The sequence below is a fragment of the Phyllobates terribilis genome, unplaced genomic scaffold (genome assembly GCF_046119375.1).
Source record: "Phyllobates terribilis strain yellow unplaced genomic scaffold, ASM4611937v1 Scaffold_13__5_contigs__length_258822181, whole genome shotgun sequence".
NCBI lineage: Eukaryota > Metazoa > Chordata > Amphibia > Anura > Dendrobatidae > Phyllobates > Phyllobates terribilis.
The window spans coordinates 117,744,644-117,762,450 of NW_027362773.1; the positions used below are offsets into that span (position 1 = coordinate 117,744,644).

At 43.3% G+C, this 17,807-nt stretch overlaps 1 protein-coding gene across 1 annotated transcript in view; it reads right to left on the bottom strand.

Annotated features, from left to right (window-relative positions):
• Window positions 1–17,807, bottom strand: part of PLCB3 (phospholipase C beta 3) — a 93,632-nt gene that overhangs the window by 50,292 nt on the left and 25,533 nt on the right. The gene's annotated exons all lie outside the window — the stretch shown is intronic.

Consider the following 17,807-nt stretch of genomic DNA (forward strand, 5'->3'; position numbering starts at 1 on the left):
GATCTTCAGGACCACTGCTACCTGTTCCCAGTCTCCTGTCCATTTAAGATCCTCCAGGACCTCTGCTACCTGTTCTCAGTCTCCTGTCCACCTACGATCCTCCAGGACCTCTGCTACCTGTTCCCAGTCTCCTCTCCGCCTGCGATCTCCAGGACCTCTGCTACCTGTTCCCAGTCTCCTGTCCACGTACGATCCTCCAGGACCTCTGCTACCTGTTCCCGGTCTCCTGTCCGCCTGCAACCTCCAGGACCTCTGCTACCTGTTCCCAGTCTCCTGTCCACCTACGATCCTGCAGGACCTCTGCTACCTGTTCCTGGTCTCCTGTCCGCCTGCGATCTCCAGGACCTCTGCTACCTGTTCCTGGTCTCCTGTCCATTTACGATCCTCCAGGACCTCTGCAACTTGTTCCCAGTCTCCTCTCTGCCTGCGATCTCCAGGACCTCTGCTACCTTTTCCCAGTCTCCTGTCCGTCTGCGGTCTCCAGGACCTCTGCTACCTGTTCCCGGTCTCCTGTCCATCTGCGACCTCCAGGACCTCTGCTACCTGTTCCCGGTCTCCTGTCCGTCTGCGATCTCCAGGACCTCTGCTACCTGTTCCTGGTCTCCTGTCCGCCTGCGATCTCCAGGACCTCTGCTACCTGTTCCCAGTCTCCTGTCCATTTACGATCCTCCAGGACCTCTGCAACTTGTTCCCAGTCTCCTCTCCGCCTGCGATCTCCAGGACCTCTGCTACCTGTTCCCAGTCTCCTGTCCGTCTGCGGTCTCCAGGACCTCTGCTACCTGTTCCCGGTCTCCTGTCCATCTGCAACCTCCAGGACCTCTGCTACCTGTTCCCGGTCTCCTGTCCGTCTGCGACCTCCAGGACCTCTGCTACCTGTTCCCGATCTCCTGTCCGTCTGTGGTCTCCAGGACCTCTGCTACCTGTTCCCAGTCTCCTGTCCACCTACGATCCTCCAGGACCTCTGCTACCTGTTTCCCAGTCTCCTGTCCACCTACGATCCTTCAGGACCTCTGCTACCTGTTCCTGGTCTCCTGTCCTCCTGCGATCTCCAGGACCTCGGCTAACTGTTCCCAGTCTCCTGTCCTCTGCCGTCTCCAGGACCTCTGCTATGTGTTCCCGGTCTCCTGTCCGTCTGCGGTCTCCAGGACCTCTGCTACCCGTTTCCCGCGAGCCTCACCTGCCTGCTACACCAACACCCATAGCCTATGTGCCCAGCCGAACCTTGAACTAGCAGAATCCACCTCACCGGGTGAACCCAACATCATCGTTGGAATCAGGGTCTCTGACCCTTCATCATGCTGCTCTCAAAAGGGGTAGGTAAAACATGGAGACAGATTCCAGATTCCCTTCAAGGCGCTCTGACTGCACCAATGCAAGGTGGGAGAGTGTTAAAAGTGCTACACAACATTTTGCATGTGCTCAGACTTTACTATAGTGCAGTACTTGTATTCGGTTTGCCTATATAGCGTCCACATATTCCGCAGCGCTGTACAGACATTGCCATATGTAGCTCTAATATCAGCTTATTCTGGAGATATTAGTGAGGTCCCGGCGGGATTGCTCCATGCTGACGATACAGTAGTCAGCGCTGCCCTTTGACCGTGCCTGGAGGACTGTGTGCTCACACTGATAAGAGATATTACCTGGCAGAGAGAACACAGATTGATCCAGGAAGAGAGGCACAAAGTACACACAGAAATCTGACAGACGGACCAGGAGAGACGGACGTTCACACCATGTCGTCAATGCTGTTATTCCTCCAGCACCAATGTGCGAAATGCAGGAAACGTCAGACAGAAACGCGGACGACAGGACGCGGAGTAAAAAATGACAATCACTAAAGAAATATTTCTTTAAAGAGCAACTGCCAGACTAGACGTTCGAAGGATACGACACTACAATATGTTTCCTGAGATATGCACAAAGTTGTAGAATATGGCGTACAGCGGTGTGCGTCATACATAAACCTCAATTAAATATATTAAAAAAAAAAAAAAAATTAGGAGGTGGTTCAAAAAAAAAAAAAAAATATATATATATATATATATGTATATATTTTTTTTTTATTTATTACCAACGTTGACAAATATTTGCGTAAAGGATGCTATAAGAGAAGTATGAAAGAGGAGAAGTCCAAGAGGAAAGTTCTACTGAACAATTGTTCATTACAGCAAAAATATATTAATCTTGCAATTTTCACACATCCTTTTCTGTACAGAAGACTTTTCAGTAATGTCATTACCATCACAGACAGGTTCCCTTTAATACAGTTTTAAATAACCACAAATGAAGATGAATCACCTGGGAAGGGTATGCTGTCTAGCCCCACTAGAAATGATCCCTCTTTAGCAAGTCGATAAAACCTAGATTTTATTATATAGAATTAGTTATTTTATGGGGTAATGAATTAAAATGACAATACTAATTTGCCATAAATAGATTAGATTATTCAATAAATGTGCATAAGCTAACCTACTTATGTTAAGCAGGATTGATAGAGTTTTCAGCAGGCTCCTTATCAGCAGAGGCAGGATTACAATGACACAGCTGATAACAGGATCCACCAATCACAATAGGCGATGTCATATCTGACCCTGCTTCCCAATAACCTGTGCACACGCTCAAACCAAAAATAGGGTCAGAGTCAGTCTATTGCTGCTAATGTACATGTGTATTTACTGAAAGAACAGGAAAACAGTATAGAATAGCCACAGCTGGTGTGAAAATTGCTAGATACAGTATATACAATACTCAGCATAAATGAGTACACCCCCTTTTCCCCTTTTGAAAAATAAGATTTGAATCAATATTTCACGGAGCATAAGAACAATTTCCAAAATTTTGACAAGACTAAGTTTCGTAGAACAATTTTTTAACCCATTATTAATACAACTTTCCATACAAAATCATCAGTTTTACTAAAAATAGTTGATGAAAAAATGAGTACACCTCACATCAAAAACTACTACATCTAGTATTTTGTATGACCTCCATGATTTTTAAGGACAGCACCAAGTCTTCTAGGCCTGGAATGAAAACGTTGGTGACATATTGAAATATCTCTCTTTTTCTATTCTTCAAGAACTTATCCTGGAAGAGAGTGAGAGAGAAACAGATTTTCCAGCTCCAAAGTTCGGGTCCACTTTGATTTCTATGGGATTCGGGTTCAAGTTGGGGTACAGTTCTGGTACCTGAACCGAACTTTGGACTAAAGTTCGGTCGAACTCGACAAACCTGAACTTCCACGGGTCCGCTCATCCCTAATGACAACTTGTCTTTTCAGAATTCCCCATAAGTGTTCGGTTGGCTTCAGATCAGGAGACCTTTGGCCACTGAATCACTTTCACCCTGTTCTTCTTCAGAAATGCAACAGATGTACGTTTTGGATCATTGTCTTGTTGGAACAGTGCACGTCTACCAAAGGCACAGAGCGATGGCAGCATCTTGTCTCTCAATACTGAGCAGTACATCTGTGAATTCATGATGCCATCAATGAAATGTTGCTTCCTGACACAAGCAGCACTCATGCAGCTCCACATAAGGACACATATACATACACACACAGTTGAAACCAGAAGTTTCCATACACTATATAAAAAGACACATCTGCATGTTTTTCTCAATATCTGACATGAAATCAGAATACACCTTTCCCGTTTTAGGTCAATTAGGATTACCATAATTTTTAATATTTGCCAAAAGCCAGAATAATGAGAGAGAGAATGTTTTAAGGCATTTTTATTGCTTACTGCAAAGTCAAAAGTTTACATACACTAAGATTACTATGTCTTTGTGTAGCATCATGGGAAAGTCAAAAGAAATCAGCCAAGATATCAGGAAGAGAATTGTGGACTTGCACAAGTCTGGCTCATCCTTGGGTACAACTTCAAGATACCCGAAGGTGCCTCGTTCACCTGTACCAACAATTATACGCAAGTACAACAAGATGGGAATGTCCAGCCATCATACTGCTCAGGAAGGAGACAGGTTCTGTGTCCCAGAGATGAACGTGCTTTGGTCCGACATGTGCATATCAACCCAAGGACAAAAGCAAAAGACCTTGTGAAGATGATTGCGGAAGCTGGTAAGATTGTGTCAATAACTACAGTGAAATGGGTACTGTATCAACATGGGCTGAAAGGCCACTCGGCCAGGAAGAAGCCATTACTCCAAAAGAAACATAAAAAAGCTAGATTAATGTTTGCAAATACACACAGGAACAAAGACCTTAATTTTTGGAGACATGTCCTGCAGTCTGATGAAACTAAAACTGAACTTTTTGGGCATAATGACCATCGTTATGTTTGGAGGAAAAAGGGAGAAGCTTGGAAGCCTAAAAACACCATCCCCTCTGTGAAACATGGGGGTGGCAGCATCATGTTGTGGGGTTGTTTTGCTGCAGGAGGGACTGGTGCACTTCACAAAATAGATGGTATCATGAGAAAAGAAGATTATGTGGCAATACTGAAGCAACATCTCAAGACATCAGTCAGGAAGTTAAATCTCTCTCTCTCTCTCTCTCTCTCTCTCTCTCTCTCCTGGCATTTGGCAAAAATTAAAAATGATGGTGATCCTAATTGACCTAAAACGGGGAAGGTTTATTCTGATTTCATGTCAGATATTGAGAAAAACATGCAGATGTGTCTTTTTATATAGTTTATGTAAACTTATGGTTTCAACTCTGTATATCTATCTATAATTCTTTTTATATATGTAATTTTATTTTCAAAAGCTTCCCTTTAGTGCCTGAAAGTGCATATCCTTACAAGAAAGTTTTTTACACACTTAATAATCCAGAATATGATGATCTGGCCCCTATCATGAAGCCGGAATATAATATAATGATTTATCCATGATCATTCACCGCAGTCACAGCATTAGTGAATCACCGTCACGCACACAGATGTTGAGCGACAATTTCACGGGAAGTTACCAGTTACCTGCCAACATGGTTTAGGTTTGTGACACTTCTCCAGAATGCCCGGAAGAAAGCCATGTTAACACAGAAGAGACATATAAACTCTTTGCAGGTGGTGCCAGATAATTATGTAACTTGGGATCGAGCACATTTTTTCTCTTCTTGGCAAACATCAATGTAAACTCATAACTAGAGATTTGCTCCTGGGGTTCTCACTAATTTGCTAAGACCTGGATGTATTTGGCGGATTTAACCGGATTCACATCTGCCAGTAAAAGGTGCAAAGTTACAAGAACACAAGCGGTATAGAAAATAAAATAAAGAAATACAAATATAACAATCTGATGGAAGGAAAGAGAAAAGAAAAGGTTCCAATAGCTGCCAGTAAATTGTGCACCTGGCATTCCCGGAAATAGCGATTCATTGTGGTGCGTGAATCCAGAGAATCGTGAGCACAAGAGGAGATCCGGGCGGTGGTGTGCACAAGATAAGAGGATATAATACAAGTAGCTGCACATCTGAGTGTGGGGGCAGCGAGTGGTCAGGGCTCCGCATGTAACTTTAATAATGTGCGCAGGTTTAATCCAATTAGTCTGAGTCCTGATCAACAGCAGATAATCCTGTAATTTAATTAACATTCTGCCATTCGCAGCAGTTCACAGTGCAAAGGACACACAGACAATGTCTCCAGCCATAGCCCAGCACTACACAGCACAGCAGTAATTAACTTCTCAAGCCATAGAGCCAAAAGCAATTATTATTTGCTGCACTATTTAACCCTTTAACCCTTTCTTGCCAAAATTATTTTGCAAGATCATTTGAAGTGTAACTACTGCTTCAGGTAACAGTTGTTTCCCCAGAATAAACTGGCGTGTGTGTACATGAGGGATAACACTATTTATGGCCATTATAGGACTTGCATCCTGCGTTTTCCCCTTGGCAAACTCTCTCTCTAATTTTCAGTTGTCTCTGAGCTGGTAAGTGAAATGAGGCATGCTACAGAGGCATGAGAGATTCCTGCTCCACCATGTCTCTGTTGCACATGTTCGAAAGCAACAGCAGCATGGCAGACATCATACAGCAGTACAGCTGAGATCCCAGTCTATCCATCTCTCCCTCTCCTTCTCCCCTCTGCTCTCTTCCTTGTCTCCCTCTTTTCACTATACTTCCCCCCTTACCTTTCCTCTCTCTTACTTCTCCCCTTCTACATTTCCCTTTGCTCTCTTCTTTCCCTCTACCTAATCCCTTCCCTCGCTCAGCCTTCTCCCCTCTGCTCTCTTTCTAACCTCTGCATCTCCCTTTGCTATCTTCCTCGTCTCCCTCTCTCTTCTCCCTATACCTTCCCTTGCCTCTCAACTCTACATTTCCCTCTGCTCTCTTCCTTCTCTCCCTCTCTACTTCCTCTACCTGCCCCTTCCTCTCATTTCCTTCTCCCCTCTACATTTCTTTCTGCTCTCTCTAACCTCTCCATCTCCCTCTGCGCTCGTCTCCCTCTCTCTTCTTCTACCTCCCTCCTTCCCTTTCCCCTCTGCGCTCTCTCTAACCTCTCCATCTCCCTCTGCTCTCTTCTTTGTCTCCCTCCTTCCCTTTCCCCTCTGTGCTCTCTCTAACCTCTCCATCTCCCTCTGCTCTCTTCTTTGTCTCCCTCTCTTCTTCTACCTCCCTCCTTCCCTTTCCCCTCTGTGCTCTCTCTAACCTCTCCATCTCCCTCTGCTCTCTTCTTTGTCTCCCTCCTTCCCTTTCCCCTCTGTGCTCTCTCTAACCTCTCCATCTCCCTCTGCTCTCTTCTTTGTCTCCCTCTCTTCTTCTACCTCCCTCCTTCCCTTTCCCCTCTGTGCTCTCTCTAACCTCTCCATCTCCCTTTGCTCTCTTCCTTCTCCCGCTCTTCTCCCTCTACCTCACCCCTTCCCTCTTTCATCTTCTCCCCTCTACATTTTCCTCTGCTTTCTCTCTCTAACCTCTCCATCTCCTCTCTTCCTTCTCTCTACCTCTACATTTCTGTCCTTCAACAGGCAGCAGTAATCTGATCCCTCAGTAAACTATCAGTCCCTCTTAGAAATACTGCTAAAATCCATTTTGTAAGTAATTGGTGAGTTCAAGAGGCGGAGGAAAGAGAAGTGGCTCTTAAGTGGAGAAAAAAAAAGCATATTTTTTCTTACAAAGTTTCTTATATTCACTTGTACTATCGATTCTTGCAAGTTTGTCAAAACAACAGAGACCGCTTAAATTGTAGGAGATTGGAAAAAGGGTCTAGGGTTTACAGTATGGTATATGTGAACATACCTTTAGGAATGGCCCTAAATACATGTCTAGATAAAAAAAAAAAAAGCATCCACTGACAGCCCTTAGGTCTCAATAGAAACTTTTCTTCGGGAACCGCTTACAGAGATCTAAACCCCTCTTGGTCCAACCTTGTATCAGAGATTCGACCAGTAGTATTGGGTCATATATATAAAACAGTATTATGGATATATTTATTCCTATGGATCTGTAATAAAGACCCAACTTTTCAGACTGATACATTTTCTACAGCGACAAGGTAAGGATCCTCGCTCCGCTCACAATTCCCTAAGGCAGAACAATTAGCAGTGTACAAGAAGTCAAGATTTACATAGAAAAAAATATATATAAAAAGGAAGAAATTTCTGAAAGTTACAGCCTAGACTACAAATTAAAAATACAAGGGGACGTCGTGAGAGGAATAACATGCCACAAGATTGTCAAAGAAATGTCTGAACTGTCCCCTCAATCTGGCTGGGGTTTGCAGGCATCTAGGCACATGCTGCAGAAACAATCCCATTCAGATGCATGAAATGGATTTGCAAAAGAAGAAATCTGCAACGTGTGTATTTGCCCTTAGGATATGTTTAGGGTGAATTCACACACGGTGGATTTGTTGGAGAAGTTTCTGTGAATGAAAATCTGGTCCATACGATATGGATTTTTACGAGCCTCATTCAGATGATTGAGACAGTGACAGAAGTTTCTGCGACAAATCTGCTGCATGTGTATTCATCCTTACTCAAAGCAGATACATTTTCAGTCTAGAAATTCAAAGATAAAAATCGCAGCATATTACATTTACCAAATCTCAGGCACATACTGTGGAAATAATTGCCCTGCAGTGCGGACTTTAAAAATGGAAGCATGTAAATTTACAATGTGGATTTTACCTTCTACAATATAAGAATCTATTAAATCCGCAGCATTTCCGTAAAGAAATCTGCACAAAAAAGATCATGATTTGGTGAGGTTTTTGCTGATGAGGATTTCCCTGCAGAAAATCAAGTCCCTTGTGGATATAACCTAAATGTTCATTCTCACTGCAACACAATGGTGTAGTTTATGGCCCAATGGTGAAATGCTCACTTGCAAATCATATGAGGATTCATATGTATGAGCATCTTAAAGGGGTTGCAAACTACTAGACAACCTCTAAGTCTACTATGATGGAAGTGTTAAGGCTGCACTGATCAGCAGGTAATTGGCTGCAGCGGTCACGGCACCTTGTTTATCTTACGTGACTGCCAGAATAGACAACGCAGATATTGTGAATGGTGCCGGTCCAGGAGCTATGTAGAGCAGATATATTACGAAGGGAATATCCAATAGTGAACAATCCCTTTAACTAAGGCTCTTATCAATATGGTGACACTAGGGGCATCTGAAAAAAGGTGCATGGAAAAATCTGTGCACTAGGTGCCACAGATCACCTAAATCAAACCGCACACTAAAACATTTTGGCCACCCCTCTTATTGCTAAAAAAAAAAAAAAACTCCAACAATGTAAAGGTCCTGGGCTTTTGGATCCCAATATTTTCAAAATCTCAGTGTACTACACTTATGGCTTTAATGTTTTTGTTTCTATCACAAACTAAAGGGGTTTTCTCATGTTGTTTATTCATGAGCACACCGCTCCTCTGCCACCTATAGTTAGTTCTTCATGAGCGTTCCGCTCCTTTACCTCCTGGTGTTGTTTCTTCATGAGCGTGCCGCTCCTTTACCTCCTGGTGTTGTTTCTTCATGAGCGAGCCGCTCCTTTACCTCCTGGTGTGGTTTCTTCATGAGCGTGCCGCTCCTTTACCTCCTGGTGTTGTTTCTTCATGAGCGTGCCGCTCCTTTACCTCCTGGTGTTGTTTCTTCATGAGCGTGCCGCTCCTTTACCTCCTGGTGTTGTTTCTTCATGAGCGTGCCGCTCCTTTACCTCCTGGTGTTGTTTCTTCATGAGCGTGCCGCTCCTTTACCTCCTGGTGTTGTTTCTTCATGAGCGTGCCGCTCCTTTACCTCCTGGTGTTGTTTCTTCATGAGCACACCGCTCCTCTGCCTCCAGGCGTTCCTTCTTCATGAGTGCACCACTCCTTTACTACCTGGTGTGGTTTCTTCATGAGCGCACCGCTCCTCTGCCATCTGGAGATGGTTCTTCATGAGCGCACTGCTCCTCTGCCATCTCGAGATGGTTCTTCATGAGCGAGCCGCTCCTTTACCTCATGGCGTTGTTTCTTCATGAGTGTGCCGCTCCTTTACCTCATGGTGTTGTTTCTTTATGAGCGCACAGCTCCTTTACCACCTGGTGTTGTTTCTTCATGAGTGCAGTGCCCCTCTGCCTTCGAGTGTTGGTTCTTCATGAGCGCACCGCTCCTCTGCCACATGGATTTGGTTCTTCATGAGCACGCCGCTCCTTTACCTCCTGGTGTTGTTTCTTCATGAGCACACCGCTCCTCTGCCTCTAGGCATTCCTTCTTCATGAGTGCGCTGCTCCTGTGCCTCCCAGGTTCCTGGTTGCTCCTGAAAATTGATAGCTCATACCAGTGACAAGGATGCACCACTGGCCAATCTCCTATGCTGCAAGCAGTACTTTAAAGCACAGAGCCTGCAAAGTTCAGCATGCTCCATCTCTAGGTAAGCAGCCATCCTGAGACTGCAGAGGTTACTGGTAACCTTGGTCATAAGCAGTAAACTATAAAACTAAAAATGCCTCCTTTCTTGAGAACGAAGAAAGAAATTTAAGAAGCCGTAAATTGCAAAATTGCTCGTTTTTAAGAATTTAAAAGAACCTCTTTAAAATGGTACAAGGACGACCTAGCGTCATTCATTCAATAGTGTCTGTACTTGGGAACCGCATGCAGAGGGCACCGATCTACATTTTCTAAAATTTCTCAGTATCTTTAAAAGGTTATTTCAGAACAGTATGAAGGAAACGTCCGTACAGCACAAACAGCGGCAGCATTTTTTATTTTTTTTGGAGGACTGTGACAGTTCCTCGAATTTTCTCCCTAATTTAGCCTGGTTCCCATTTCCGGCTCTGTCGTGTGCCTTAGTATTATCTTCCTTCTCATCCACTTATTCTCTTCCCTTGTCTTTCTCATGCTCCCCCCTTTCTCTTTCTCCATTTCCTTATTTGGGTTTTTAGTTGAAAAAAAAAAACCTAGAAATGTGCTGGTCAATCGGATGTAGGATCAGGCAGACACCCAGATTGCCCCCCCCGCAGATTAGTGCAGACCGGTCAGGGGGACATATAGGACACTGGTCACCATGTACAATGCAGACGCTGGGAATCAGTGGTGCCAGTATCTGCAGCATCAGAACTTATTCTCCAGTAACTCTTATCTGACGAGCGCATCTCCATAACTGCAGCGGAATTTCCTTTACAAATCAGCCCTGTGTTTTCTTCAGCAAATTTAGAGATAAGACTGGATTCTGTTACATGATAAAATATATCTCACAGTTTCATCACCAAAAACACCACCAAAAAGCCGTCCGTAGGGAAAACAACCCTCATTCTCATGCAACGTCGTTCAGCTGATAACGCCCTTAATACCACTTGTATTTCTCCAGAAATGGACCCGTCGTTAATAGCTTCTATTACGTACTGATAACTATTGCACTCTGCTTTGTACTATCACTTTACGTGAACCTGCCACCAGATTTCATAATAATTGATTATTAAATAAATCTATTAAACTTGATGAGGCTGGTGTACTTACTTTGAAAATCAGCATGATAGCATAAACACTTTGCCTGATATTAAAGGTCTTTGCCGGACTCATGAAATACGCATTTTAGTTTGAGGATTATACAGCCATTCCGATGATGATTTTTTTTTCCAAAGGAAGTACACCAGCCTCATGAGGGCTAAGAGATCTATTTAATAAATGATGATTTTATATTGTGGTGACAGCTCGACTAGCATTCATTAGTATCATAGGCTTTCTTCAAGAAGTTGGCCAGTTTAGAAAACTATTGGATTAGGAAATCCAGAGTTAATAGAGGGGGGGGGGGTCATTGTTCACAATCCACATTTCTTGGCCGGAGCACAGAAGGGTTACAAAAAGGGTCTTTCATCTAATATACATGGGGGCCATGGCACAGGACAGGTCCTCTAGACTGAAAGTCGGCTGAACCCCCCCGACCATCTGATGATCACTGTGGTCTCCTGACAGATGATGTCGGAAAGGAGAAGGATCAGGCTATTGGAATTGCAGCGCCCAATCCTTTTGTCATCAGAGTAGGTGTGCCGCTGCCAGAAAAGTTTGGCAGCAGCTTTTTCCTCTGTCCCCATTGAAAACACATGACCAATAGGTTGATCTCTCGCTCATGTATATGGAGGCACAGGAAGAGAGTTTAGCTGACAGTTATCTCATGTGTATGAGTGGACATCCTCTCCATGTGAATGGGCACTCTACAATACTTTATTCCTCCTATGGTGGCGCTGTACAGAAATTAAAACCTTCCTGACAGGTGTCTCCAAAGAAAATACCATAGTAAAAGGGAATGTCCAGGTTTGGAATGAAAGTCTGCAATCACTATGTAACTGCAAACGTCTGAATCCCCATAGTGTGCGCACCACACGCCATCAGCAGTCTCCAGTGCCGGCGGCGAGAGCAGGAGGTCACATAACTGGAAGTATGTGACTGGCATACTTCCGGTCACATTCCGACTAGATGTGTGCGGCATGGCTCACTGCAAGTGAACTGAGCGAGGCAATGCAAGTCTAGTCGGCACGTGACCACATATATGCAAATTACATACTTCATGTGTTCACGTGACTGCCCGCTCTCACCGCCGCCACCAGAGAATCCTGACAGCATGCAGTGTGCACGCCTTGAGGATCCAGAAGTGTGCAGTGACATATAGTGACTGCAGACTTTCATTCCAAATCTGGACAACCCCTTTAAATGGATGGGAGACCAAGCAGGTGTGGGCACTTTTTGAAGAGCTAACAAGTAGGGGTTATCCAAATTCGAGAACCCTTTACTTATTTATGGCCAGCACATGTCCTCTTTATTTATTTATTTTTTAACTCAACATAAATTCCATTGTTCTCAAGAATCCACGGTTGTTTTCCTTTTGTTTCTGCTACTCTCCATTCCTGAGATATATCCCCACTCTTCTCTACATGTAAATCTAGTCTTGTGTGCCAAAGGGGTGTGGTCAACTTTTATTCATGGGTGTGTTTGTGGGGACCATGCCTAGTTGGCTTAAAAGACAAAATTTGCATCTAGCAAAAAGGAGACCACACTTCAAGAATGGAGAGGAGCAGGAACAAAAGAGAAACAGTGCCGGATTCAGGAGAACAGTGGCTTTTGCACTGGGTAAAGGAATGACATTTTTATGGCAAATGACAGTATGATGCTGAGTCACAAATGTGACACTGAGTCACTACTCACAGATAAGATATGAGACATAGTAGTCAAGAGGTCCGAGATACCAAGAGCTCATTATAAACAGAGGGGTAAGATAAAGGCGTAGTCAGGTCACAGTCCGAGGTCAGAATTTCAGGAATGTAATGGCTCAAGACAAAGGGGCTAAGCAAAAGGATGGTCAAAGAAACAAAGCACTGGAAAACAAGGCACACACCACCACCACGGAGCTAATGCTACGACTGGCAATAATCATACACTGACAGCCAGCTAAAAATGCAGGTAATCACCCAGAACGGGAGACACCTGGAAGAAACCCAGCATGCCCCTGCCCCAGATTGAACGGCTGAGCTGTCACTCACAATACTGACAGCTCAGCACGACCCTGCTTCATGGGTTTCATGTGGTCTGGACCTCTGCAGAAAGCAGCCAAACATGAACCATCGCTTTGACTGCGGTCATTAAAGGACAGAAATAAAGAAGTATCAGAAAGTGACACTTCCATTTACTGTTCCGGGGCAGAAGTTTGGAGTTCCTACAAGCCGTTACTGACTGATCACTCACAGCGACTTCTTTCTGGAAGGGCGCACACAGGTTTGGGGATATGGACAGTTCAAGAAGTTTTCCAGAATTTAAAGAGAATAAGTCATCATAAAATTACCTATTGTTTGAATCAAGATTTTTTTGTTAAATGTATTTCTTAAAAAAATGTTGGAAATTTTTTTATTTTCCATATCACAATTTTTATTAAAAATGAATAGTACTTGAAATCTTGCAATTTTCACACTGGCACCAGTAGATATTTTTTTGCTTGTTGTTTTAGGATATCCACATGTCCATTATTCACAATGAACTGACGCCCTAACTTTTGAAGCATTTAATGAGCGTGTGCAAAAGTCATTGCAAAGTTAGGGGGTGGTGTAACATCGCCTATTGTAATCCTGTGTTATCAATTGTGTGTAGACGCATTACCTGTCATTGTAGTCATGCCTCTGCTGATAATGAGACTGCTGAAAACTCTTCTTGAAAGAATAGGAAGTAGGAGTGTAAAATAGCCCCAGTAGCCGTAGCGTAGCGTGAAAATTGCAAGATTACAATTTTTTTTTTTTAAAGGGATTTAAACACAAAATGGTCATTTTCTGATAATAGATTCACTTCATCATGTATAATTTGGGTTGAGTGTCGGGCTCAGAAACACATATGGACATTTCTATGACAAATCCTGCAGAAAAGGGACCATAGCGCTCATATTATGCCATTAAAGGTGAGGGCCAGGATTATTTTTTTTATTATGTGCTTAATTGCTAACTACCTTAATGTTCAACCCGGCGCCGACACAGAGTGATCACAGAAAGCTCTAAGTCAACAGAGCAGCTCTTCTTCTCCTGGGCTGCTCGGTTGATAGGGCGTGACTACCGGGTCATGCTGATTGACAGTTGGCTCCCCGCAGTTAGTCAGCAGGGATCTGGCTGTCAATTAGCAGGACGTCGGCATTGACGCTCCATCAACAGAATAGAGTGGAAGAGAAGTCGCTGCTCAGTCCACGTGACATCAGGGGAGGCCACAGAAGCGGTCTGTGACCTCTTTTTGCCGGCAAAGATCGTTACCGGGCACAACAGGCAGGTAGGTATGTAGTAACTACCTGTCTATTAGTTCTTAAGCCCAGAGTAAAAAAATGAATAACCCCTGTAGGGGTTTTACTCACTTGGGTGAGGAAAACAGGGAACATGTTCCTTTAAAAGTCCATGTCGGTTTATTACTTCATAAACCAACAAGCAAAAAGGAAAAACAAACAGCCTTTAGTTCGGGCAAACAAAAGTAAAGTGCCCTTTAAGCAGGTCTCTGCTTAGCCAGTCCTGTGGGCACACAGGCTGGGTAGCGTCCAGTATCCTGGCTCGGTCTGGAGACCACAACACACAGGAGGCCTTCTCCCTCCAAACACAGACCATGTGCCAAACAACGGCCTCCATTTTATAGGCTGTTAACCACACCGAGAGGTGAGGTATGTGGGTTGCTGGACCCAGCCCATTTCTCCAAGCTACCCATAACCCGGTCCCAGGTGCACCACATAGTCCTCTTAGTGCTTACGTGCACTAGAGAAACACTCCGGGTTACAACACAAAGGACAGCCATCTCTGTGATACATACCTCCCATCCACTATGTGACCATTAGCCACCTTACACCCCTTTAATGGAAATATCTTGCCGTGTTGTGGGCATCTCTTTACAAAATGCTATCAGAGAAGATATACGGGTGACATTTAGGTTGAGTGACCCATCATTCTATATTCTCTTCTGACCCATCCCCCGTCTTCCCAAACATAAGCATCACCGGAAGAAGAACAGATCATGAGAAAAATGTAGATGAGGTCTGCAGCCCGGCCTGGGCTCTCATACACTCATCTTATATATATATAGATGTCAGTCAGTATGTAAACTATAGACGTGATGGCACGAAATTACACTAAAGGAATTTAGATTTGTTGCTCTCAAGACCAATCCGTTTAGGAAAGCGCCAAGTTTTTCAAGGAAAGACCATTCTTCACTCTTGTCAGGATTACACGGCCTCAAGTTGGTGTCGTGACGAGAAAAAAAAAAAAAAAAACTTCTTACAGATGCATTTCATGAAATACTGGTAAAAAAAGATACCAGACGAGTGCGGTAACGTGAAACTTGGCTGAACGCAGGATGATTCGCTTCTCTTTAGAAGTGGTTAATAAGAACGGTAATTATACAAACTCTTTCCTTGTTTACGAGTCCTATTATAGTTTATGACCCTCCTCAATTGTCTGCAGCTTCGGGTTTCATGATGCTCCCGAAAAATAAACAGAAACTATACAGATATGCCAAAAATGAAAAAACGCTCCGCGGTAACGGCCATACAGAACAGATAGGGTTTATTTGTATGGTAATAGGAGCACAAAAGGAAGCACAAACCAGACTAGGTGAAAATAAAAAATGATTCACTTCCGGGATAATTTTTGGACTTTTCTAAAAGTAAAAGCAGGTTTTATTATGTAAAAAGTGGGCACCTGGCACATTGTTCACAATGTTGACTTCAAAGCATAAACTTTTTTAAACAATATATACTCCCATTACCTATCATATACTATAAGATTGGTAATGGGAGAGCTAAAGCCCAGCACTGGATATACATCTCCGCCTAAAAATAAAAGTTCAAGATGTGCAAAAGATTCACATTTTACTTAAAAAGGCATCTGACTGTTCAAACCAAGCAGTGGCACAGCTATATCTAATTAGACCATTTGTCAACTTTGCTAATCGGTTTTGATAATTTTGTTAATGTATATGCATCTAAACATAGACTTAAAGGGAGTCTGTTGGCAGAAAAAGACTGTTCAAACAAAGCACAAGAGTTTTGACATTTCTGAGCAGTTCAGTGCATCTTATAAGCTACCCCCATCCTTAATGGTGGAGATAGATAAAAAACAAGTAAATGTGAAGGTGCACTGAGCTGCTCAGCCACGCCAAGGTTGCAACGCGTATCTATGCTTGGTTTGAACAGTCATTTTCTGCTGACAGACTCCCTTTCAGCCTATATTTAAATGCATAAATATTCACAAAATTATCAAAACTGATTTGCAAAGTCGACTCATTGTCTAATTAGATGTAGGTGGTTATTAGATGTGCAAGTGCTCATCATCTCACCCCTTTATTAGGAAAAGGAAACATTTCACTGGTGACTGGTTGTGAGACATGATGATCATGCAAGTTCCACTGCAACATTGTATCTACTAATTGTGACATGCATTGTCAGTGTAACCCATGACCTTGCGACCATCAGTAAAAAAAAAAAAAACAACCTTGTTGTCAAAAGAGTCACCACGTAGCCCTAGCCAAAAATATACTCTATGACTGGTAATAGGAGTGCTAAGAGAAAAAAGTTTAAAAGTTCAAGTATCCCCTTCCTGGGGTCACTGGCAGGTTGCAAAAAGGGGGAGAGCCTAAATGTTGCAGACTTTTTGTGCAGTGAATCTTGCAGCAGATTTCACTTGATGCAACAAAGCGGAGAATGTTGTAAATGTGAATGAAGCACTAATTTTCTAGTCGCAGCAAGCATTGAGATCCCTGACATATTACATACAAAGGTGGTGATAAAGGGGTATTCTAGCTCCAGAAAATGGTTTTCTTTTTATGATGAAAAGTTATATAATTTTCCAATGTACTTTCTGTATCGATTACTTTTCAACATCTCTGGTTGCGGTTCATTGTTTAAAAGAAGGAATGTATCATAGGGATCGCTCTTATTTTAATCCGGTCATTACTTTATGGGGTTTATTTTATTTTTATTTTTACAACTATCCGTGTGAAAAACAAGTCCTTAGATATTCTAGTTGTCAGCCACTGGAGAACACAAATGCTTAACACATCTTTTATATTGAAGCTCACATGTCAGATTTGTAGTATAGCCTGGGAAGCTACTAACAGGTCATTAGATGACAATGGATGTAGGTCTATTGTGCTGCTGAAGAACCCAGGAAAGGCAAAGTAGTAAAAGTGACTATACATGAGACAAAAATCAGCAGAATCCACTGAAATCAATGGGACTGGAGCGGCTGTTCTTCTAATGTTTATGGGGGTTCCATGGCATAGAAGGATCAGACATGTTGTATTTCAACATGCCCCATCCTTTGATCTTAAGGAAGAGAAGCCACTGTTGGAGGCTGGGTGTTGGAAGGAAGAGCTGTCCGGTGAATGAGCATTCAGCTGACTACTATGTAATCCTCTGTTCACACCTGTGTTCTAAATTCCACTTGCTCTTCTACATCAAAAGGTGCAGAACAATGAAAATGAAGGCAGTGGCGGATCAGTCACATGTCTGCGGAGCCCCCACAGAACTTCTTGACCATAATGGAGTCCTTACATTTTTCGGCATGACGTCTGCTATTTTATAAAGCAAAATGTTCAACTATTTTGTCCAGAATTTTTGGCAGAACCAGAGATGAAGCCTGCAAAGCAAATGAAACAGATCCTAATGTCAGCCACACACCCAGATATGGATGGGTTCAGCCGAGAGGCTAATTTGTAAGGCCAGCTGACCGTCAGTGGAGATATTGATTGGGCATGTCCAATTTGGAATTGTTCATCGCTTTGTCCTCCCAGAGATAAACCGCCGGCAGACATATCTGGAGATGGCTTACTCATAGGGAACACAGGAGCGCTCGGCAAAAGCTTCTGTGTATGGGGAAAACCAGCCGAGATGGCAGACAGCCAAACCATCGGCCGAC